General features: G+C 40.5%; 1 protein-coding gene across 3 annotated transcripts in view; it reads left to right on the top strand.

The window, feature by feature from the left end:
- MAP1B (microtubule associated protein 1B) overlaps positions 1–26,624 on the top strand; it is a 93,055-nt gene that overhangs the window by 12,033 nt on the left and 54,398 nt on the right. The window lies entirely within an intron of this gene.

The raw sequence follows: 26,624 nt of genomic DNA, 5'->3' as shown, positions 1-26,624 counted from the left end.
GGTTAGGAAAGATGAGATCTTGGGATTTGTTAGCTTGCTCTAAATTGCTCAGCCATCTGTTTCGCTGTCTGTCTCAGTTTCCTCATGCCACTTGCCAAAGGATTTTCCTAGCTTCTTACTCTCTTGCCTCACTCTGACCTCTAGGCCTGAGAATGTAGTTGGACTCACTCATCTTATCTTCCTCTTGAGAACAGTGACCCATATTTCTCTCAGTTGGTTACATTTAGGATTATGAGCAGAATTGCTGGCCCATAAGGACTCCAAACCTGGGATGATTTTCTCCAAAGCTCTGCCATTGATCATTCATAGCTACTATATTCCATTTTATTTCTTGACTATCACTTAAATTTTATGTAAAATAGAATAGAGCATATTCTTTTCTGTCTACATGATTTTGTTGTATGATTGCTAATTTTATTGGCATTGATATAAAATCAGGAATGGGTTCAGCCTCTTTTTGACTGACCACATCATGTTCAATTAGCCTTGGCCAGACTGAGATTTGAAACCACTTACAGAATGTCAGTGCCTTTATGAATCACATTTGACTGCAGCAGTATGCCCATGAGACAGACCCAGTTCTTCTCTTTGAGTTTGATATTAGAATAAAATTCTATGTATTCTAGTTAGCAAATGAATTGTGGACCCAAAACATGGAATCGTGTAAATGTGCTAAGAAAAACATAGCAAGAATTGGCTCATTAAAAGTTAAATCTGCTGCAAAGCCACTTGCAAAATCAGCTCTTTGTATTGAGAAAAGCGAGAATGATCCTGGAATTATCAGATGGCACATGGTTTGCTGAAGTAAAGGTACAGTATGTGTTTCTCTCATTGTTACTGTGTTGTATTTTTGTGTCTTGCACATCTCCATAGCTTTTAAAATCATCTCACAAAAAGGAAAATAAGGGAAGTACCCTTTTCCAACAAGTATGTTTCAAAATGTAAATTCAAGCTTTTATTATCCTTTCTCTGTAGGTTGTTCTGGCTTTCTTACTATGACTGTTTGTAAGACTACTTCTTTTGTTTTGTTTGGGAGGGAGGGTATAAACAAAGCCTGTGATTCCCATTGTGTTCATTCATACTTGGATTGACTTTATAGAATGACAGCTGTGTATTGCAAAATGCAAGGCTGCAAGAATTACTAAAGAATTAACTGTTTTTAGACCAAAGACCTAGCATTACTCTAGTGGACTAGGAAGATCAAGTCTCCCCCAAACCACCACGTTAGCCTAATGTACCATTCTCCTTTCTTTTCCTGTCACCTACAGTAAGGGCTGGTTACCTACCTACTTGTATCAGTGCTGTGCTGGGTGCTGTGTCTAGAGATGGCTTATAAAAGACTGGTGATTGCCTCAAATGCACCTAACAGCTCATGTAGGGAAATTAATTTTAATACTCTCTTTTCCATCATTGTGTCTTCTGCCTATTAAAATAATTAAAACATTTTGAGAATCCAAATCCTCACCAGCAACATAGCCTAATGTACTAGTTTTTAAACGTGGTTTTGAAGTTCATTTTGCCTATTTCTTCAGGATTGCAGGTCTCATTCAAGACCACCCTGAAAGGTTTAGTCATCTTGAACAAATATCCTTTAAGCAGGAACCCGGACTATGATGCTTTCTCTGCATACATGGGGGTCGCATGGTATGGATGGTGAGGTTGTAGGTACCCCTCCCCCCGTTCTCTAGGATGTGTGCCCTTGGATCTGACCAGCTCTGGCATACTTTGATTCTTGGGATGGTCAGTCATCGAAGGCAAGCTTATTTTCCAAATCCTGTTGCAACATTGCCTTCCCTAAAAATTCTTCAACAAACATCTGCTGTGTGCCCAAAGTACATCAGGGCAAAGCAGGTCTCTGCTGAGTTGCCCTGTAAAACCATTCCTGGCCACATCTAGGCTGGGCTCCAGCAAGACCAGTCATTGTGAGAGGAAACGTGAGGCCTTCCTTCACCAACACTCCTCAGGCTTCCACTCCAGTGAATGTTGAATACTTGAATCTTTTCAAAACAGAGCGACAGTCTTATGTTTGCTTATATTTATGAATTCAAATACTGTCCTAAAAGTTTTATTTACACATATAGCATGTTTTTTGTATCTTAGTTATGTTGGATGAAAATCATTTTTATAAGTCTTACCATGAGAGTAGAGTTAGGTACCATGCTTCATTCTCCATTCCTATTTGATTCTTCCCCTAATTTAACCTTTATTGTCATCTACATATAACAATAGAGCAGGATGTCTCCTAGGGATTATAAGAAGTGCCCCATGATTATTGGTGTTAGACGAACATCATTTCAAAACAACAAACAAACACAAACCATTCCCAGGACAAGGGATACCAGAAGGAAAATTAATTTTAATATTCTCTTTTCCATCATTGTGTCTTCTGCCTATTAAAATAATTAAAAACATTTTGAGAATTCAAATCCTCACCAGCAACATAGTGTAGTGATTGAGAGTGCAGATTCTGGATCCTCGCTCTGACAATCATTTGCTAGAGGATCTCGGACAAGTCACTTAATCATTTTATGCCTCAGCTTATAAAGCAGGGATTTATAATACCTCAGAATTTTCATGAGGATCAAATGAATTAATGCATGTAAAGATCTTGAAACAGTGCTTGTCACATAGTAAAACAATAAATGTGAGCTAGTGTTAAAGTTGTCTCCCTTACTGAATATCTATTTGACTTGTATATTTGGTGATTATTATTATCTATGGGAAATGCTGGATTTAGATATTGGCTAACTTCCTTTTTGTAATGATATTAAAGTTTGAATTAAAGAGGTTTCTCAGAGAAACAATTGCCTTCAGCATGATCAGAAGGAACGTGGCTGCTGATTATGTGTAGGGGGCAGCAACATTCCATGACTGAGTTTAGGAAGATCCTTTGGATGTGAGAGCAAAAAGCAGGCATAACGCTAAGGTGCTGGCATAGTAAACCATAGAGCAGGGCCAAAAATCATTTCAAAATGGTCCTGTTGGTGCCCATGGGAGGGTGCTGGTGTGGGTGAGGGTGCTAGTCTGCTTTCTCACTGTGATGATCTATTCATGTGTAGGGGAGGAAAATATGTTCATCTGCCTTTATAGGTTCGGTTAGCTGTTCTGTTAGCTAAATTGACAAAGACAGATTAACAGGAGAAAAACAAATTTAACCTCACAAAGACCCAAGGAAGGGCAAGTTGGGTTGGTGAGGGTTTTATGCCCCCCCCCCTTACCCCCCAACTAATGCAATAAAGGCCTGGAGCTTCAAAGAGGAGGAGGGTAATTTATAGGACAATAAGAGCAGACGTTTGGTAATTAGATGTTTGCCCTGCCATAGAGGTAGGTCATTCAAGTAAAAGTTATCTTTGTTAATAGCTCTTTCTATGAGCCAGGCCCCCTAATTAAATTCTCCCAGGTAGTTAAGGGAAAAGTAAAAGTTTGTCTTGAATCCGTGGGATCTTGCCTTCCGCTCAAGAAATTCCACGTGCCAAAGTGGCGTATTTGGGGTCACATACTCTGTTCCCTTGCAACTTCTTCCACTCCATTCTACCACACGATTCTTTCTTCTGTTCTCTCCAATCAGCAAGTGACTGTAGACTTTGCCAGTTTTAAGAAACCAAGATTTCTGGCGGTTTATTTTTTTAGGCAACTGAATAAATAGTAAGACCTTGGCATGTTTACATTTTGTCACTGGCTTTATAAAACTCCTAGATCCCGTTCACACAAACCTTCCTACAATGTGATTGATTTTGTAATGTGTACATGGGTGGTTCTGTTTAAGAACCCAGGCCTTTTCTCTAGAAGATAAACAAACCACAGCTGAGCACAGTCAGATTTGTGCTGAGTGACTGCTAAAACTATCTTGGCCTGGCCAAGACCCTTGAATTTAAGTCATGCGAATCCTCTACTCCCTTTGACATTAATGAGGCCAGGTTTTATGCTATTTGCCAGTAGAATGATAAGGAAATGCTAAAACGCCTGTAAGCAGAGATCTAAGACTGTTTTCAGTCGTCTCCTTTCTCTGTCTAGACTTGTATGTTTAGTCTGTCGTGGTACAGAGTTATAGCCTAATAGTATGTGCCTAGAATGCATTAGCTGCTCTAATGGAGATCAGGGAGTAATGAACGTGTTTTCAGCCCAGCTCCCATCCTTTAACAATAAAGCACACAAATGCATGTTCAGTTGCATCCTAGAGGCTGACTTAACCCTCAAGGAACCTGCGATTTCAGAGGGAACTTGATCCTCATGTTTTCTCTCTCAGGTGCGCACACACGGGGACAGGCACCTGCCCACATGCCAACACCGCTCAGCTCACTGTTTCTCATGGCATCGTCATCTAAGGTTATGGAAGGAATCCCAGTATTAGAAGAAAATGACAAATCGAGAGCATTATCTGTGTTGAAGTAACCAGACCTCTGTTTCGCATCCCTTGAGGTCAATGCCGCCCGCCTGGGAAGGAGACTCCCATTTTCATGCAAATCACTGGCCTTTCTTACACTTGCCCTCTGCCCTCAGCTTCCCCAGCCTGTGGGCTGCAGTTGGGGGGGGGGGGGGGGAGCAATCAGCAGCCGCTCCTGCCCCAGTGCTCCCATTCATTCCTCTGTAAACTGCCTGGTCGCCCCCAACTGAATGCCTTTGGAAGGATGAAAGGGCTAAACTTTCCAAAGAGAAGAAGGAGAATTTATAGTGTGTGCTACACAAGGCGTAATTCCTGCGAGGTTTACATTTTGCACAACTTTGAAACGTTGGGGATTCTTTATATCCAGAGATCCTCACACACCGATGTATTTTTTTCTGATGCAGGTTTGGCCAACAAAAAGGAATAACACGGTGTTTCATTGCCACTCAGGTGCCTTCATTCCTTGGGGTTGTTGATGGCTTGTTCAGACCACCCTAGAAATACCTACTCATCTCACTTTTTTTTTTTTTTGGAGTAAAAAGGATGTTTTACCCTACCGACTGTAATGGCTCTCAAGCTGTTCCTAATGGGCACTGTGGAGCCACTCAGCATAGACACGCACAGGCAGGAAGGTGGCAGAAAATTGGCTGCCTGGGCCCAGTAACCATTTGGGGGGGATGTCAGTAATTTGCCATTAAATCCAACTAAGTGCATTACAGAACAGCTTCTAACACTGCCAACCCAGGGCAGCTTTTGTCTTCATTGCAGAAACCAAAGAGAGCCCATGGTTTTTGCTAGTACAGGGTTTTGGTTTGTTTGTGTGTGTGTGTGTGTGTGTGTGTGTGTGTGTGTGTGTGTGTGTGTTTTATAGCACTCAATACCAGCAAACCACCTAGCAAGTACAGTCCCGTTACTCTTTGCTGTCCGGTTTTGCATGCTTCTCTCTGGGGCAGTTTGTTCAGCATTTATGAAGGCATGCTAGAAATAATGGTGGGAGAAGAATATAGTGTAAACTCAGAGATTTCCTTTTTAAAATGTCAAGTACTATTTTTGAGTGCTTATTAATAAGCAAGTAATTGTAAAAGGATAGGTTAAAGAATAAGGTGTCCCACTGTTTATAATTCAGCTGGAAAAATTTCACAGCTTTAAAAAACACTGAGTGTTTTGTTTTTTTATTGCTTAAAGTATTACAAAGGGTATTACATATGTCTCTCCCTCCACTCCCCACCCCCTTGCCCTTGACAATCCCCTGACCTCCCCTGAGTGTTTTCTTAATTTACAAATTGGTGTGTGTGTGTGTGTGTGTGTGTGTGTGTGTGTGTGTGAGAGAGAGAGAGAGAGAGAGAGAGAGAGAGAGCGAGAGGAGAGAAGAGATTTATATTTACTAAAATTCCTAAAGAAAAGGATGAGTGGGAATAGAAATCATAACAAGCATTACAGTTTGATTGTTCAACCACAGATTTAGTGGTAGTGACAAAGGTTACCCAGGTACCAGCACCCCCACCCTCAGCCACAACCCAGGACTAATTAAATGCTACCCAGGCAACCATCAAGTTTCCCCAAACATCATACTCCAGGGCTTATGCCTTTGTTTTCTTTGTTGTGACCTTAGGGTAATTTCTATTGCTGGGAAGTCAGATTTCTTTGGTCATAGAAAAATGTGAGAAAGAAAGAAGTGCCCCTGGGGAAGTACACTTAGAAATGACCACGGGGACTGGAGAAACTCACATAAACACAAGACAAAAATAATGTTATTTTAATAAACTATTCCAACTTATGTTAAAGAGCTGCAATTACTCAGGACTGATGAGATAATTGATTACAGAAAACGCAACAAGAGAGTCTACACATGATTTAAAAGTAAAAGTATTTAATTAAAAATGAACAAAAAAGACCTGGGGAAGGTGGTGCTTTATTGGTTATGACCCCTGTCCGCAGTTGTATCACCCATCATTTTAGAGACTCCAACTGAGTTTGCCTCTAAACAGTGCCTTGTGGGTTTAATTGTCTGAGGGGTTAAGATAAAAATGAACATTCCGAGGACTGCCTTGGTATAGAAAGTCCTCTAACCTGCACTTTGCCAGCCCTTTCTTAATGAAACAGGTTTCACTGGAGGCTGTGTGTAAAGGAGCCCCAGTTGAGCATTTTGGACCAAGTTCACAGATTTCCTTGTTTGCATCACACAGGAATGGTCTGGGGAAGGGACAGCTGGTGCCCTGAGGGAACACACACATCCCTAGTGCACCTGCCCCAAGGACGCTGCTCCATACACAGTTTGCTTTTGTGTTCCCGAAATGTCAGTCCATGGAAATGTCACATTTGGGGAAGTTCACTTGATAGCACTAAGACTAAAGATGGAGCAAATTCTGCAACCCAAGCCAGCAGCACTCTTGGTGCATGCGGAGCTCCTGAGTCATTTGGAGTAGCTGCTCTCTGCCTTCTGAACGGTCACCTAGAGGTTCTGATGTTTGTGAAAGACCTGCAAAACAAATGGGGGGGGGGGGGGAGAGGAGAAGAGGAAGAGAAGGAGGAGGAGGAGAAAGAGAAAGAGAAAAGGAAGGCATACCTTATCTTCTAATTCATTTGGTAGGAGGTAATCTTTTCACAGTATATGGTATATCTTTTTAGAAGGTGCTCTATTATCAGCCCCAATCTGCCATTAAGTATTTATGTAGTAGTTCCTGTAGCAAGACACAGTCTAGTTCCTAGCTCGGCAGGCCATTAGATGTCTAAGTAGTCCTGGCCTGAGAGTTGTTTACAACTGAGCATGGAAATAAGATAACAGAAAAAAATTAGTGTATAGTATGTGTCAAATGAGAATTTTGTAGGAGGAGACTTCTGTAAATTCTGTTTGCTTGGGCTATTTTAAAAATGCGCATACATAAAAATAGTCACTAGCGTCATATTATCGGCACACATTAAGCACTGGGTTCTCTTCGTGACCAAGGAACTTTGGATCCAAACAGAATTAATGATCTCGTAGTTTGGAGCTACATTTTGTGGTAAGCGCTTTAATTTAATTATGAAGAGACTGGCTTGCTATTTTAAGGATTCATGCTCTCTGAAAGCATGTGAGCACAAAACTGCTGAAACGAATGTATAGGCTTGATTTCAAGATTGTCTTCATCTCTGAGTGCTGGAACAGTGTCCACTGGCAGACTCAAAAGACACGTGGGAGAGATTGTGAAAGTGAAAGGTTTTATGGAAATAAACCTGAAGTGATTGTTTCACTGCCCTGAGGCTGGAATGGACACATTGGAGAGCTCTGATTCAGCTGTTCCCACAGCTTGGGAAGCAGGGAGGGCACTTGTGTTGTGAGCTGCTTCCCAGGCTCCTCCCCTCTCCAGAGTCCTGGAGGCCTGATCTAATGCAACAGCTCTGGGCCCACCAGAGACTCTTGTTGCCCAGGTAGCCCCCTGAAAAGTTGCTAAGAGGCCTTTTCTCTTCTGCAAAATGAAGGGCTTAGACTAGATCAGGGTACCGGAAACGTTGTTCTGCTAGCCACTAGTTCTGTAAAACATTAATAGATAGTCAGTGGGAAAGAATTCCATTGTGAAATAAGTCTGGAACTGCGCACACAAGGTCATATTCTTTGAGGAGTCATAAAGTAGGTAACTGCATATAAATACACTTGTTTAATTTTATGTAACCATACATTTTCTTAACCTATTTGACTAGTCACTTCCACCGCCACTTTCTTTAGAACACAGGCTGGACTAAATCAGTGGTTCTCAACCTTCCTAATGCCGCGACCCTTTAATACAGTTCCTCATGTTGTGGTGACCCCCAATTTCATTGTTACAAATTGAACATAATTAAAGCATAGTGATTAATCACAAAAACAATATGTAATTATATATGTGTTTTTTTGTTTTTAATATATTTTATTGATTTTTTACAGAGAGGAAGGGAGAGAGGTAGAGAGTTAGAAACATCGATGAGAGAGAAACATCGATCAGCTGCCTCCTGCACATCTCCCACTGGGGATATGCCTGCAACCCAGGCACACGCCCTTGACCAGAATCGAACCCAGGACCCCTCAGTCCGCAGGCCGACACTCTATCCACTGAGCCAAACCGGTTTCGGCTATATATGTGTTTTCCGATGGTCTTAGGTGACCCTGTGAAAGGGTCGTTCGACCCCCAGGTTGAGAACCACTGGACTAAATGCTCTCTGAGTCTCCTCCAGTTTATACAGGATGGGGCAAAAGTAGGTTTACAGTTGTCTGTATGGAAAATAATACAATAATTAATAAATAATAACACAATAAACTGTCTTGCATACTCCCAACTGTAAACTTACTTAGGCTACACTCTGTGTTCTATGAGTCCATGAATTTTTACTAACTTGCCTCATCACTGACATGAGAAGGGAACTTGTCCTATTCTCTGTTTAGCTTGAAATGGGTTTTCAACTAGGTTTTACAGTACCAATGAGAGAATTTAGTTTAGAAGATCTGCCTGTTCCGTTTGATAGGATTATACATTTTGGGGGAACACGCACAGCTTTATGACCCTCAGTCTGATTTCCTGGTTTGGGAGTTCTTGGTCTTTAGCCTTTTCCTTCTGTCTCTACCTTGCAGACAAACCAAACCAGACGAAACTTAACGGTGTTTGTACAATGACAAACACTTGCATGGAAAGTATTTCAAAAGTCAAATTCATGAGTGTTTTATCTACCTAATGCCAAACAGGAAATAGCTGCATTTTCCCCATTATAATTAGAATTTCCACATGGGCATTTGGTGCTGCATGGAGCCTCAGATTAGCTACTTAGTCACAGATCCTTAGAAAGAGACTGAAAGTGAAATTTCATGGGTTCTGGGGATCGTCTACAGGCTGACTATGTTACAAGTGCCAGGTACAGCATTTGTATGGCCCATTGAGAATGGCCTACATTTTAATAAGCATGAGCAGCTGTGCATATCTTGTCATGTGAACACCCAATTACTACAATGTAGTTTAACAAGTGAGAACAGGCAGATCTGAATGCCCTTGGGGAGCAATGCTCACATCACATTATTATTGACAGTGTACAACTTGCACTGATTATCTGGAAGGAAAAGTGATTTTTATGGTAATACATCATATGATTGTTGGGATCTAATACCTTTAAGGTAACAATTTCAATTTGTCCTATCCCCAATTTGCAAAAAAATGTTTAATTCAATCACTAAAACATATATGTAACGTTATTTTTACAGCAAACTTAACAGAGTTTTCTAAAAACCAAAATGAAATAATCTATGTACAATAACATTAATGATAGTAGGTAGTATATCTATGGATGAGAAATATGGTGGCCTTGTTAATCAAATAGGGAGTTGCCAATAATTTCCTTGTGGGATTATTATTTTTTTGAAGTTTTAGAATTCAGTGACATAGTCCTTTCTTTTATACAAACACCTTGATTTTATCTAGAATTGACTTAGAATTGCTAAACCAAATTTATGTTAGCCCATGTTATATTTAAACTATTGATAGAACACATGCACTTAGAAATGTGTTATTCCTTCTTTCTCCAAAATAGAAGAATATTTTCAAAGGGAGTTTTTACAAAAGAGATATTGCACTCCTTGGGCAAATATTAGCATTTTATTGAAGCACGGGCCAAGACAGATGCACTCACACAAGAGAACACTTTACCACCTACTTGAACCCAAACTGAGAACAATCTAATTTAGTCTTCCGTGGCTGATTGAGGAGGAGAGTCCCCTGTGTCTCAGGTCCTCTTTATGAAGGCCAGTGGTAACGAGACTGTCAGAAAGGGGGCATGCTGATTAGAGATGAGTTCTTACTGCTGAAACAATATGGGCAAACCCTTAATATTGTGTTGGCCAATAGCCATCTCAATTTTATTAATGTGATTGTATTTCTATCTAGGACAATGGATGTCTCTCACTATTATATTGCTCCCGAAAATGAGTCATTCATTCTATATACTGCAAAAGAACTCAAGACTGCTAAAAAGAAAGAAGGGAAGTGTGGAGAGAATAATGATGACAATCGTCTGGATCAGGGGTCCTCAAACTACGGCCCGCGGGCCACATGCAAATACAAATATTATATTTGTTCCCATTTTGTTTTTTTACTTCAAAATAAGATATGTGCAGTGTGCATAGGAATTTGTTCATAGTTTTTTTTAAAACTATAGTCCGGCCCTCCAACGGTCTGAGGGACAGTGAACTGGCCCCCTGTTTAAAAAGTTTGAGGACTCCTGGTCTGGATAGTTAAAAAAAAAAATCTGAAGAGTTTGCAAAATATGCATTAGCCCACTTTATTCTTCTGTTGCATATACTACCAGTGCACTCTACTTCTAAGTCCCAATCATTTTTCCATTCTACTTTCTATTATCTCTTGCATGTGAAGATATATTTTAAAAAATAGATAATTGTTTTCTCCATGCATTGTCTAGCTTCCTAATGAGCTAATAAACACAGAAAACCAACCAAGTGATAAAAGAAATGAGAATTCAGGTTATCTTGAAAAGCGTATTGCCTGTACTCTAAAATTGTGCAGAATAGCTTTAGATCCTAAGAATAGGTTGTATGGCTAAAATTGTGTAGACATTTACATGCACATATATAATTATATGTGTATAAGTGACTTAGCTTTTGTATTATTTCAAATACACCTTCCTTATTAAAGAAGCATTAGAAATCCAAGTAAATGTCTGTTGGTGAAAAAGGTAATTTTATGTGAGTGTACCTCCTTTCCATTGTTTTCTTACCTGTATCACTCATACCTTTTCCCCAGCTAATGTCATCCATTTCCCTTCTGTTTCTTTTTCCTTCTTTTCCCCCCTTTTTCTAATATGTCCTCTCTATTCTCCAATCACAGCCTTCTTTTCTGCAAATAATGCTGGTTTGGGTTATTTTAAAACATCTAATGATATTGGTGTCTTCTTTTTAAAGAAGTATTATATTATGTATTAGTTATACATACTATACTCTGTCTTATTTTTGTTTTATACATAGAACAGAGACTATTCGTAGTCTCTGGAATAACATTTTAGCATATAAATATAAATTAAATAATTTGACAAGTTGACTCACTCCAAGCTTGTCCAGAAATATGATTTCATCATCAGATAGAAATTTCTGTTGCTGGAATCCTTTAGCCAACAAATGGATTTTCTATGCATGGTAGGCAGACTCATCAAAAATATTAAACTAGCCCTAACCGGTTTGGCTCAGTGGATAGAATGTCGCCTGCGGACTCAAGAGTCCCAGGTACGATTCCGGTCAAGGGCATGTACCTTGGTTGCGGGCACATCCCCAGTAGGGAGTGTGCAGGAGGCAGCTGATTGATGTTTCTCTCTCATCAATGTTTCTAACTCTCTATCCTTCTCCCTTCCTCTCTGTAAAAAAATCAATAAACGATATTAAAAAAATATTAAACTAGTTGTGGTCCCCACCCCCCAAAAAGTTCCTACTTACATCTTAAAAAGAAGGAAAAGAAAAAACAACCAACCAAACAAAAACCTACTTCAAGTGAGAAAAATGAAGACCAAAGGAAGAGCTTGAATCATAGGGCTCGATTTTTAAAATTTTCAGGATTCTAACTTTTCAAAAATGGCTTTTTCCCAATTGCAACTGCATGATAAGAACAAAATAATGCAATTATCTATTAACCATAGAACTAAGGAAGTCTTGGGCTACTGTCTCTTGGGAAAGAGTCTTAGAACAGCGCCTGGCACATGGTACTAGTACACGTATGACAATGAATGATGAGGTGTTACAGGTTTGAGAAAGTATTATTGGGTTTAAAAATAATATGCATAAGAAATCTGAAAATTTGCAGTGGTTGTATTTCAAACCATTTTTTAAATTACAAATTTCCTTTAAACTTTGAGGTGTGGTAAAATGTTTCTTTACAAACTACCAATCACTTTCAGAGACTTGGCAACCTAGAAGTTCTGTGAAGAGCCAGTGTGTTGAGAAGCAGTGCCCAGAACCCTTGGAGGGTGAGGGTCGGGTTGAAAATCTATGCTCGAATCCCGCTTCTACTGCTCAGTAGATTTGTGCTATTGTGGACAATTACTTACCATTTATGAACTTCAGTTTTATTATCTCTAAGGTTCCTTTTGTCTTTAATATTCTGTGATATACTATCAACACATAGTGAAAGAGTCATTTTAGTATTTTTAAAAAAAGGTTTTCATGCCAAGTTGATAAGCATCGCTAATGTGCAGAGCCATGATGTGGTATCTGTATGAAGATTTTTGGAATTCATAGGCTAAAATTACTTGCTTGGCTGAATAATGAATTAAAACATATACACGCAATCTATTCATTAAACAAATATGTATTGCTTGTCTTAGGGGATCTGGTACTGTGTCAAATACTGAGGTTAACAATAATGAGTAAAATCAATAATCTACAGTCCCTACATGGTCTCCCATGGAGCGCTCAGTCAAGGTAAGGGGGCAGACATTAATTAGATTGTCATACGAATACGTTTCACAATCTTTGCTAGGTACCGGGAAAGAGAATATGGAGCTAAATAAGGATATAAAAGAGGAAAGTGACCTAGTAAGGGGAAAAGTGAGAGAACTGTAGAGCTCAGATTTGTGACAAACACTTATTTTATTTTTAAGACATCGGACACTGTATGTTTCCCTTTTAATGCAATAGTAGCAATTTTGCTTAGTTTCATAGGTTCTAGGGTATACAGATATTTCTTGAATTTCACAGGGATCAATGTGGGGTTATAGTAGCATATTTCTTAGGAAATAGGAACAATGAAACAGACATGGTTTAAAAATATTTCTATGAAGATATCATCATTCTTATAAGGATTCCACTACTTTGCTCTGAGTTAAGAATGAATATACAAGGGAACTATCTGAATTTTCATTGGCCTCTTACAGGCATAGGATTAATTATAAATTTGCTGGTCTACAAAAATCCCAGCGATAGAGGAATGAAGCAACCAATTCTGGATTAGAATTCGAAGGTTTGTGCTGCAACCTAACTGGTTCCCGAGTCCCTCTGGAACATCTCCTATGTACATGGTGCTTAGAGATTCAGTTTCTTCTTCCCAGCATCTTCCTTGGGTCTGCTTCACAGATATTCTCTGGTGATTGTTAAGGCTCTGGTAGGCCAGTCATCTCTTTCTGATGCTGTCTTTTTTCAAGACAATTTATAAGCAGCTTTCTTGCATCACATCTCTGATCAATTGTCATTTGTCAATTACCTCCTGGTTTAAATGTCCACTCTCTCTCTTCCATGGCATTGATATCTCTTGGCCCAACTTGGAGATGTATCTAAAATCTCGACTTTTGCGCAGAAAAATACTTCATTTTTGGAGGATGTGACTGAAGCAGATACCCTATTATATTATTTGAAACCTGTGCTTTTTACTGGAAAAACTAAAATCTGGCTTCACTATTAATCTAACACAGGACTGACTTTCTTGTTCCATTTAGGATTTTATGTGAAGATGTTAAAAATTTAATTGCATGTAGATGAACTTTCTCAGTCATTTGCTCACTCCCAAATCTTGGCTACTCTCCTCTTATCTGAAATTAAAATATGTTGTAAAGAAATGTGGAGATTTAAATATTTCTCATTACTTTTCCCCCCTGAAATGCTCTGAACCATTTCAGTCTGCATACCTTGATCGTTTTTTCAGGTAGCAAAGTTCTTTTCTATGTATATCCTTTTCATTGTTTCTGTTCCTGTGGTACTGATTTCAATCTTAAAAATATGATTAACCAAAGAACATATATGCATTGCCCATGGACACGGACAATAGGGTGGTGAAGGCCTGACGTGGGGTGGGACCGGGTAGGGGTGGGCAATGGGGGACAAAAGGGGAGACATCTGTAATACTTTCAACAATAAATTTTAAAACATGTATAAATCTTATACTAAACTCGTTTTTATGCTCATCCTCTGTCTCATCATTTTCCCTTTGATTTTTTCCCATGTTCTGGGGGAGAGCGCCTCACATCTGGCCTGCACGTCGCTGTCAGTGTTCTGCAGTGTTGGTTCTGCTCTTTAATGCCTCGGGTGCAGATTTAAATACTGCTGTTGCATTTTGTCTTTCCTGCAATTTATTTTTTAATTTTTATTGCATTTATTGGGGTGACCTTGGTTAATAAAATTGTATAGGTTTCAGGTGTACAGCTCTATAATACATCATCTGTATATTGTATTGTGTGCTCACCACCCCAAGTTGAGTCTCTTTCCGGCACCATTTATCTTCCCTTTACCCTTTGTTACCTCCCCGCTCACCCATTCCCCTCTGGTAATCACAAGGCTGTTGTCTGTGTCTATGAGTTTTTTGGCCACTCTAGCTCTCCCCCTGCCGAACTCCTCTACCCTCCACTTTTCAGCATATGACCATCTCTTTACTCTTAATCACCATAGTCAGTTTTTCTGGTTTTGTGCATTTTTATAAATATTTCAGAAATCCATAAAGTTGGTTAAGGATATATTAGGTTCTTCTATTCTGCTACCATATTTAACCCACCAGGCTTCCTAATTCCAACTCAAAATAATAATGAAATGTCATCTTTATTTGTGAAAATCTGTGATCCTTATGGAATGTAGTGCCATTTTGGCATCGTGGATACACTTCAAAATGTCTTTAAGAGAGAATCACACATGTCATTTGAGTAACACAGATTCTCCCATAAAATCGATTGGTTCCATGGTAAATAGCATACCATTCTTATTGTAAATGTGCAGATATTTTGTACTATAAACCAATAGTTTCCTTTACCAAATATGTTATCTTTTTGAAAAAAGATTTTTAAGTAAAAGTGCTTTTTTAAAAAAATAAAAAAGAAGAAGGGAATCTTTGTTAATGATTAATGCTTTTAACCTCCTGTTCAAGGAAATGAATAAGAAACATTAGCCAAGCAGGAAAAGCTGATTCATCTTGTTGTAATCTTCAAATGACCTGCAACAGTTGCTGCTCTATAAAATCTGCGGTATTATTCAACCCTACTTTGTTCAGACTCAGGGTTTATAGCAGGGGTCCTCAAACTTTTTAAACAGGGGGCCAGTTCACTGTCCCTCAGACCGTTGGAGGGCCGGACTATAGTTTAAAAAAAACTATGAACAAATTCCTATGCACACTGCACATGTCTTATTTTGAAGTGAAAAAACAAAACGGGAACAAATATAACATTTGTATTTGCATGTGGCCCGCGGGCCATAGTTTGAGGACCCCTGGTTTATAGCATTATTGTTTTGTTTTTTTTGTACTTGAAGTTCCCTAAAGCCAAATATTTCCATTTATCTAATCAGGACTTTACAGATTTCAAAAGTTTACATAAATAAATGCCTCTTTAGGGTATTGTAGATATTCCCTTCCCCCACCTTCTAGCTTCTGCTAAAGGAAGTGCCACGTTCATTCTTATTGCCACTGGATGAAGCCTTATGAATTACAGCTTTCTTTCCAAACCTTTAGTTTCTGCATGTTTGTGAGTGAGAGTTTTATGTGTGCACATGTCTCTTGTGACACTATTTGATTGAAAAAGAAAATGCAATGTTATTTAAATGGTCACTTAGGGATATAAAGTTTGCATCAGAAAATCAAACCTGAATTCATGGCGAAGGTAGTGCTTTGATTTCTGCTTCCTTTAGGGTTGTCACAGCAAGACTCCACCACCGCTTGGTGGGTCCGATTGTATTCCCAGGGAGGGCCCATTGGGAAGCGCGGGCCTGCACCTCACAGCCACCTCCCTTTCCCTGCATATGAAGCCCGTAACTACAGTGGATGTTACATTTGTCCCCAGCTTCTGTGGAATGATGTCATTGCATGTCAAGTAGGGGATTAGCATGAAGAAAGATATCCTATTGACATTTTTATTTTCATTAAGAAGAATTTGCTTTTTACTTCATTTTGTTAGCAGGAACTGTTGTCTTCATAGGAGAAATTTTAAAAAAAAAGAAAAGAGAAAAACATGAGAAGGCAGAAGCAGACGTGTGCTGGCTGTGTGAGTGGACATGTGCTCTGCCGTGCCACTCTCTCAATGAGTGAGAGGCTGGGACACAAAGCAGGCCTGGGGAGTCTGCTCCTGTTCCTACAAAAGCAGAATATCGTTATTCTCACAGCCCACAGTGCCCGGGCCCTGCTGCAGCAAACGTCTCTGAGAAAGGAAAGCAAAGGCCGTGGCCACTGCAGGCGGCTGGTCCATCGGCCTCTGAAACCTTTCCCTTTTCATAATGGCATTGACAGAGTCTCTTACAGTCTCATCCTTGCCTCTCAGGGTAAAGCTCTTTGTTCCCTTCCCATATAAAAATAACAACAGCAATAGTACATCAGGGAGGCCTCAGCGCTGAGTCCATAGAAAAACATAATTTTTATCAATCAATTCCAACTCTTCCAATAAAAATAAATATAGGGAGAGTACCTTGATCAGAGTACCTTGGGGAAAACGAGTCCTTGTCCTCCTTTGGAGCAATATACCAGTCACTCTGCCTCAGAAAAGCTGGGTTTAAATACCAGCTCGAACGTTTAGTTAGCTTTGTGAGCGCAGTTTGAATGGCTCTGAACCTCAGTTTGTTCATCTGTACAGTGGAGTTAAAGCAATAGTGACCACATCCCATAGGGTTGTGCCTGGTCCCTATTGGTTGCTGTTTTTCATATCCAAAAACACTAGCAGAAAGCAGGCTAGTGTTCGGAGGTGACCTTATAATTACTCCAGTGAGGGAAGGTGGCAACCTCGTCTCTTTCCTTTTTCTCTCCCGTTTCTGTCATTCTTACAGACACAGATAAGGGAAGCTGCTCTTTCGGCCTAGATTCCTTCCCTGGGGAGTGGACCAGAAGCCACAAGATGGAGGGTCCCTGGGTGCCGGGGTCCAACCCCAGCAGGTCCAGGGGTCCCCAAAGGTGTGGACGGAGTCGGCGAAGAAGGAATGACACGGAGGCAGCCTTCGGGTGATCATCATAGCCAGGTTCCTCTAGCCAGGTTCAGTAGCCAGGTTCTAGTCAGGCTCTCTTGCCAACCTCTGCAGTCAGGTTCAGTCCAGGATCCCTTGCCATGTTCTCCCGCTAGGCTCTGTCTCTAGGCTCCCAGGCCAGTCCCTCTCCAGGATCCTCCGGCATGCTCTCTCCAGCGAAGTTCTTCTGTCTCTAGGCTCCGTGTAGGTTCTGTCTTCTTGATTCTGTTCTAAGTTCTGAGTTCTGAATTCTGTCTCATGATTTCTGTGTTCTGAGTTCTGAGTGTTTCTGTCTTGTTACAACTGTATTTATACCAGTTGATTTAATCCTATCAATCTCTATTACAAAGGTTAGGGCGTTTCTTATCTCCATTCCAGGGAGAAAAGATTATGTAGTTTAAGCATGATTGTTCGTAGTTAAAGGGATTAATTACCCGCCTGGCACTTAGTTGAGGGGTTTTATTCCCTCCCTAACTTCAGGGGAAAATCCCTACCTGGGGAAAACAACCTTTCTCAGAGACCTTGGTTAAAACACATAGTGCCAAGAAGGTGAGCAAACATATTAAGAACAGTATGCCATATATGCCAGGTCCCTTGAAACAGCAAGCATGGACCGGCTCCCGGCACCTGGGTTAGATGGGCTCTGGAATTTCAGTCTTCTATGATTTTGCCAGAGCATTGGACGGATTTTTTTTTTTTTTAAGTCCCCCAGATTTTTCCTGGGAGATTTTCAAACCTTTACGTTTCACAGTTCTCTATATTTGGACACCAAGCTTTTCTTGGCACCCAGTTTCTTTGGAACAGAGTTATCCTGTGAAGAAGGAGGAATCCAAACCGAATCAGGTCCTCTTGCCGGGTGATCATTTTCCATCCAGGTTGCCCTGGAGCCTTTCCATTTCATCTTTGTTTTGCCTTGAAAGGTACCTAGTGAGTTATTTCTCTTTCCTCGCCTGAATTTTCAGGTCCAAGTACCTAGCTGATAGTTGCTTATTAGAATGATATTTAGAAGTAAGATACTGAATCACACTTGGTATTGAGGTATATATAGCACATCTAAATTTGACCAAAAGGCTTCAGTTGTAATTCTTGAAGGTCAGTGTGTCCCATTGCCTGGTTGGAAGGAGACCTGGGTGTGCCGAGCTCCGTGTGAGTGTTCTAGAAAGGACTCGACCATCTGAACCGCCTGCCCTGGTGCCTTCAAGTGGAACGAGGAGGGGAGCACTAACTTGCGCTGAGCACCTACCTGCTGCGTAAAGTGCCAGGCACTGCATTAGGTGTGCCTGTGCAAACGTGCTCTCTTTGAGCTTCCCAAGTTCTCTCCCGACTTCATGAATCATTGCCATTGTTTCATCCACACCCATCTCCAGCGCTTCTCAGTTTTTCTGAATTACAGGACAGGTTTCTTACAAGTTACCTGAATGTGAATGCAATTCATAGGAAACGCATTACCAATAGGACATTGCAGTTGCTTTTGGAGCTGAAATTTCTGTCTTTAGATGGCCAGGTGCTCTTTTCCCAGGCGGCTGATGGGGCAGTTGGGTCATGGTCCCAGTGGCTCAATTGTATTCTCTCCCAGCTCTCAGCTTAGTACTACAATCCAAGGCTTGTCCTCATCTGTAGGTTTGTTTCTCTGGGATCATTTAATATCTGTTCTCCACCAACCCCACCAAGACCTCATAGACAAGACGGTAGGAAAAGGGAGACGTTCTCATTTGCTTTCATGGGGGGTGGGGGGTGGGGACATAATTGTTTTACTTGAACCCCTGTCAGATCCTGTCTCAAATCAGATCTGGCCTTATCTTTTGTTTTCTCGACTTGATTGTTGGCCAACCCCTTTTTCCCCCTGCAGTTAGAGTATTTGTTGTGTGTGTTTTTGGTACTCTCCCTGATTATAAACTACAAATTTAAACATTTTTGTCTACTGGGTCCAAGTCAGTCTATAAGGAAAATCTTGTCCAGAGGTTAAGATGAGTGAACAATATGTGAATCTTCTTTTTTGGGGCTAGGACAACATAAACATTTATTTTATTAAAAATGTGTGAGGTCAGTTTTGAGTGTTTTGTATTTGGCCATTACAAGCTGTAGAGAGATGCCAATTTCTGCATCTTCTCCACCCAGTGGACACCGTGCTTTCACTGTCACTGCAGGCTGTGTCTGTGGCACATAAATCAGCATGGTTATTGGTGTGATTGACATTTTTGTTTACATCAGAACTCTCAAGAGCTGTGTAATAATTCACAGTGCCATAAGCCAGTTCAGTTCATTCATTAGGATAGCTTTTTACAAAGCAGCTATTCCATTTATCTTCCTGGGGTTGTCGGACCAATCAGTGATAGATGCTGTAGCTCGGCTGTTGACCTCCATGAATATAAGTGAAATCAATGACCTATTGACCCTGTCGCTCTACCTAGTTGATCATCTTGACAGCCTGTTTGTGTAGAACCTTTGAGTGGATTGTATTTCCTGGATCAGTTTACTAGGGACATACAGGCAGCATACGTGTTCCACAACTGTCGCTTTATGTAAGCCACACGTTAAGCCACATTTCCCAGTTGAATTATGAACACTCTGGTCTGTAACTGGCAGCATCTTCCCTTAATTTACCTGGTCTGTATGGATTTTAAATGATCTACAACTTAGTGCATATTAGTGTCTAGGAGAGACTCTGGTTTGAAGATGTCTCTTTCTTTCTTTTTTCCTTTTTTAAAGCTTGTTGTAAAAGTAAATTCATCTGATTGTTAAGTTTGGGTTTTCAATTCTTACGATTCTTTATAACAAGGTACACACACCCGTGTACAAAATTGGCACCAGAAATGGCTCTGAGATTCAGCACTAAACTTTGCTTTATCTTAATAATGTCTAATATTAGTCAAAGATTATTTTGTCCATTTAAGTAAAGATATTTAAATGAGAACAAAATTCTTAGTCATAGGATCCATGTGTATGAAATATCATAAATAACTCCAATCAATCATTCTTCTTTATTTCCAAACCCTTAATAAAATCAGCATGGAAAAAGAACTAACTTTGCATCCTATCTTGGAAATATGAAGATTTTATCATCTGTTTTGTTTTATTTTACCAGCAGGTGGCATGAATTATTGCTATGCTGGTGACAATGTAAAAACCAATGCATCTTGTCACTTTGCATTGTTATATAATTAAAAGTGATTCCCAAAGTATTTGCCCAGTCAAAAGTTTATATCCTTATTATATAAAAAAGTCTTACAAATAAGTTAACCTTAACATTTCAGTAGAGAAATGGGTATAGATGTGAACATTCAGTTTACACATACATACATAGATACACAGTCTCACAAACACACACACACACACACACACACACACACACACACACACACACACAGCTGGGCAGGAAGCAGGTCAGGGAGAGAGTGAGAGATTAAAAAATGGTCAATAGCCCAGCCTGGCCAGTGTGTCTCAGTGGTTGAACATGCCCTGGTTGTGGGCTAGATCCCCAGTAGGGAGAGTGCAGGCAGCTAATCAATGATTCTCTCTCATCATTGATGTTTCTATCTCTCTGTCCCTCTCCCTTCCTCTCTGAAATCAATAAAAATATTTTTAAGGCCAATAAACTAAAACATATAAAAATGTTTAATCTATCATTTATGAAATGTAAATGAACACAAGATACAAGTTTTTACATATAAATAAGGCTTTAAAAATGATAGTACTCATGATTGGTAGAGGACAAGATAGGCATTCTACTATTTGGATATAAACAACCTTTCTAGAATGGAATTTTTCAATATATATCAAGAATCTTAATAATGTTTACACACTTTGACCCAGTAATTACCTACTGGGAATTTATTCTATGGAAATAAGCAGAAATATGCACAAACAACTATGTAAAAAGATGCTTACTGCTATGTTACTTATATGTGTGAAAATGGTAAAAACAAAGTTCTCAAAAATAGTGAATAGTGTAATAAATAATGATTTATCAATAGGATGTAATATTTAAACCACATTATAAAGCACATACTTAAAAATTCTTTGCTGATGTGTTCAGTGAAAAGGGCAGGGTACATGAAAGTATTTTTTCAGTTTGATCACAATTTTGTACCAAAATATTTTTTATATATTAATAGACAAAATACACCCACAGCTTAATCTGAGTTATTGCTAAGTAATAAGTAATAAGTAATAAGTCAACAGCTATTTTAATTTTTTTTCTATTTTTTTTACATTTTATACAGTGAGCACACATTTTTTACAGTCAGATAAAAGTATGAGCGTTTTCAAAATGGTAAGCATAGCATCAGAGACATGAATCACTATTGCTTTTGTATTTCTCATGGAAATGAGTTCCAAAGTAAGTTATATGTCTGGGGAAAATAGAGCTCATTTGAGTCCGAGGTTGAAAAGCTCTCATAAATACTAACCACAGAAACCTCAAACTAGCATGTAGTGGGATAATGACATGGCATGAAAAGCCACAGATGTCAGTTTGAGTTAAGGAGGTTAGAGGAGATACATAACACAGCCAGTGGAGATGAAAATTCGGTGATCTCTTATCTCCAGCTCTGGGAACCTCTAGGGTCGGTCTGTGCCTCCATGTTCAATCTGTATCAAAGTGCATGGCATTGGAGCTAGCCCTGGAAGCCTGGTTGTCATTCCGGTCGCTCTGCTAATACATTTTGTACTTCACCTTGGGCAAGTCACCAAACTTCCTGAAGTGTGAGTTTTCTTCCAGGGCTGGATGTTTATTCTTTCGTGCAGTCTGACATTCTGGTACAGTTTCAAGCCCCTCAGGGTGAGGGGTATCCAGCTAACGCTGAGGCTCCTGGGTCACACCCTTGGATCTCATGCATCTGATGTCATCCTGGTCCTGTCACTTTTGGAGTAATAAGTTACCATGACCTAAGAAAGGCAGTTTAATTCTCTTGGAGATCCCAAAATGAAAGCAGAGATATGCCATGGAATATGAACAAAGCTGGTGTATACTAGTACTTTAACAATGTATATTTTTCCTACATAAAAATTCAAGTTCATAATTATCAAGATAATTTTCCCTCCATCAGTGGTTGAGACTTTAGGGGCACTGATACATAAGAAGCACCCAGTTCAGGGGGTTTTATTGTTTAACCTCCAAGCTAACTTTTATTCCGAGATGTATTGTATAGGAATGTTTTATAAACTTACCTTAACCACAGTATAAAAAATATATGGTGGCCCATGCACACAAATAAAATTGAAACAAAGGTCTCACGAAACAACTACCTGTCCTTACTGTCTGCAATGTGCGGTCATCCTTTCGATGTTATGACATTTCCTCTTCAATGTCATTCTATTCTATTAAAAAAATACTTGTTGTGACTCACTGATTGGATTTCATGCCACACTAAAGGACCGCACACCTCATTTTGAAGAACACTGGTATAGAGTTTTTGAAGAGGTAACCAGAATGAAGAGAAAAATCATCAAATATCCTTGAGATCTATTAAATATCACTGACAAATTTCTTTGCAGAGAAACAAGAAAGAAAAATAGATCCTTTCTATATTAAGGTCCTTGTGACCGGAGCAAAGATATAAATAATAGGAAGAACATGTTAAAGAGAAGACTTACACATCTCCAATAATTTTCAAGTAAGAAGAATGCATCTGAAAAGAGGTGAAATTGTGCTTATGAAAGTGATCACATGACACTGCGCAGATGAATGAAATTGCTATCGACGTTAGACAACCTGGAAATAGAAGTCCCAGACCTAAGAGGGCCTGGGTTTGGTTCTCATGTCCATCTTGTTCTTTCCCTTTTTGTCTCAGTCCCAATCTGTGTATGGGTGTTTGTGATCGAAAGGATGACCGCACAATAAAACACTCTAGGCAGCAGCCGTGGGGGTGGGGACAGTGCACTGCCCAATTCCCGCCCGCCTGCTGGGCCACTCCATACTGGAGATGCCCACAGTCTCATAATTGAGCAAGACTGGCGCTTCTTCTGGTGTCTGTTTGTGTCTTCTGGAGCATCCCCCGGGCCAGGGGAGATTGTAGCACCCTGCACCCCAGGGCTTCATCCCCACCATGTACCTCCCACACTTGTTGCAACTTGCTCTTCTCCTGCTTCTTTCCTCTCTCTGCCTTTGATCTGCCATTGGTGCTGGTAACCATGACGTTGTTGTTGGTGACCATGACGTGCCTCAGAGCAGGACCCACAGGGCTGAACACTTGTCACCCAGTGCTCCAGGACTTGAGTGCTTGGAGGTACTTGAACAGGACTCGGTAGCCACAAGCCTTTAATTTCTAAAACAGGCTTTTGATGCCCTGTGATAAATATATGAAAAGATCTGAATTCAGAGCCTTTGTGCAGGCATTTTACGTGCAGACCAGTCCTGCCTTTGGGTTGGATGGTTCTCTTGAAATCATTAACACATGGAGCAGGGACCAGCAGCCAGAGTGACCGCTCTCACTCATGGCCAGCCTGGGCTTGGAAAGGGTAGGCCCTGCTGTGTGTGAGCTGTCCCCTCATTGCATGACTCAGAAAGCTTGGAAGTGCCCTAGAATGATTTTCTCCATCGAGCCCAAGAAACAAGGGGTGGAATCAGCCTGTCTGGAGACTCCTTATATGGAGAGGTTCTGAGGCTCTATTTTATGTTTGGTTTGTAAGAGGATTATGGTTTAAAAAAAGAGAGAGAGAGAAAAGAAAGAAAAGCCTACGGCAATCATATCATGTTACTAAGAAGCTTGGTTAAAAGAGAAAAAGAAAATGCCCCTTCCAATCGTTTCCACCTTCATTCTGGGTTACCTTGAGGGTGACAGCGGATCCATCACTTGCTCTGGTTCTGGCTGACTCCCCCCTGCGTCTTGACTGCCACAGAGGAGGAAGCCCTCTGTGATGAGACACTGTCTGCCTGTGTCTCCCAGCTGAGGCTGCGGGCCAGAAAGCCTGCCACGTGTTTCTGCAAATGGGTAGTTTTTATTACTTCTGGAACATAGCCCCAGCGCTAAATCCTAAAATGCTGACAGTGCAAAAGCCAAGGGGACCTGGGGGACCCACCAGCGACTGTTTGCTTCCCCCTCCGCCTTGGCTCCATGACCAGGAGAGTTAGTGACAGCAGTGGGGGCTGGCTTAGAGGCGGGGCCACCTTCCCTAGGCTCACGTGTCTCCCCTTCCTCCCCCCACCCCCCAGCCTATCCCTCCCACCTCCTAGGTGGGCAGTGGGAAGGGCAAATTGGACCTCTTAAAGCCAAGGTGAAGGGCAGTGATTTAAGTGCCTCTTAAATCAGGACTGGGATGGGGGGTGAGGGGGAGTGGGCGCTGCTGAGGGTGCAGATGGGATTGTGAAGGGAAGGTCTGCCTCTCTCCACAGCCGCCTCCTCTCCTTAGGCCGGGAGGAGGGGTTTAACCTGAAACCTATTGGCCAGGCTAGAGGGGAAGCTGCCTGGCCTTTCTAAACAGGGATATTGGAGCGAACTGAGAAATAACCACATGGAAACAGCTATAATATCGAACCGTAAGAAGAGCATTCTAAAAGTAGTAACATAAAGTGCACCTCTCATTTTCAAAGATGATTTGAGAAGACGTAGGGCTTTTTCATCTAAAGAGACTTGAAATAAGAAGAAAATGATTTCTCAGGGGGAAAAGCAGTGCTCCCCAAGTGGAACAAGAAAAATTTCCCAGCATAAGTTCCAATGAAAAAAACAAAAACAAACCAAACCCCAGTAAACTGATTTCAGCACATGGTGTTCAGGCAGAGAACCAAACACTAAATTAGAGTTGTTAGGGGCCATTTTAATAAGGGCTACCGCCTATATTTATACATTTTTAATTTATGATTTTTGTTTTCTTTTTCTTACTTAATAGGTGGGTGGGAGTATGGAGTGAGGCCTAGAGTTTTTAAGTGATTTGAAGACATAATATAATAATTCTAAGCCCAACTTCATAGTTCATCCTTCAGAAATAAGATGTTCTGGTTCTTGTGTTAATCCATAGTGAAAAGTTGTACTGCTTTGGTGTCAGTGTGGTGGAGTTCTAGAGCAGTGGTTCTCAACATCCCTAATGCCGCGACCCTTTAATACAGTTCCTCATGTTGTGGGGACCCCCAATTTCATTGTTACAAATTGAACATAATTAAAGCATAGTGATTAATCACAAAACAATATGTAATTATATATGTGTTTTCCGATGGTCTTAGGCGACCCCTGTGAAAGGGTCGTTCGACCCCCAAAGGGGTCGTGACCCACAGTTTGAGAACCACTGTTCTAGAGGATTCTTGTGTTCTTCAAGTGTATGTAGGGGTGTATGTGCAGTTGGTATAGAAAGAAATACTAAGTGTAGAAAAATCTTTACACAAACCAGAGATCAGCTGTGTCGTTTGACCAGGATTCCCGAAACATAAAATGTAAAATATTAGATCTGAGAATTTAGTAACAATAGAATACATGGCCATGTTGAGACGCTAAATATAAAAGAGAATGTTTAGTGCAAACCAAGGAGCAAACAATACATTTCCCTTTTAGGGCTATGGGGTGAGGCTGTGCAGTGAGGCCTTGTTTGAACACCCGAACAGAGTCCAGTCCTTTAAAAACTAATGCAAAGAGACCATTAGAAACGTCCACAGTTGGATGATGTTACTCTGCCTTTAGTGTCCTATTGGTCCCAGGTACGGTGTTTCAATTCATGTGACTTTTAGAAAACGTGTCCGTTTGGTTTCCTCTCTTGGTATGGTTCTGTAGGATGTTTATTTCTAAATTACTTAATACACGTTCATATTAATTTCCTAGAGTTGCTGCTGGAGTGAAAAGAATTACAAACCGGTGGCTTATAACAACAGAAACTATCCTTTCACGCTTCTGGAAGCTAGAAGCCTGAAATCAATATGTCAGTAGGCTGATTGCTTCTGGGGGCTCTGAGGAAGGATCTGGTCCCTGTTCTCTCCCCGCTCGCCTGGTGTTGCTGGCACTCCTTGGCATTCCTTGGCTTGTAGACGCCAATATCTGGTTTATCTTGGTTTATCACTCCAAAATCTGTCTCCGTCGTCACATGGTCTGCTCTCCCTCTGTCTCTGTTTTCTGTTCTTATAAGGACACCAGTCTTTGGAGTAGGGCCCACCCTCATCTGATATGACTTCATTGTAACTATGTCTGCAAAGACCCTATTTCCAAATAAGGTCACATTCTGAGGTTCTGTGCAGACATGAACTTGAGGGGAGCACTGTTCAAACCCCTTCTATTTCTTTTGAATTTGTAATAGATTCAAAACTCTGCAGCTAAGCCTATTAGACCTGCTATCTATTGGAGAAAAAAGAGGTCCTGTGTCATAAACTTGGAAGGATCTTCCTGAAATACGGTCCTTCAGCTTTAGCGTTTGACTTAGTGC

Source organism: Myotis daubentonii, chromosome 4, assembly GCF_963259705.1.
Source record: "Myotis daubentonii chromosome 4, mMyoDau2.1, whole genome shotgun sequence".
In the NCBI taxonomy this organism is placed as follows: Eukaryota; Metazoa; Chordata; class Mammalia; order Chiroptera; family Vespertilionidae; genus Myotis; species Myotis daubentonii.
Note: the sequence above shows the minus strand (reverse complement) of the source record. Positions and strands in the feature narration are given on the sequence as shown.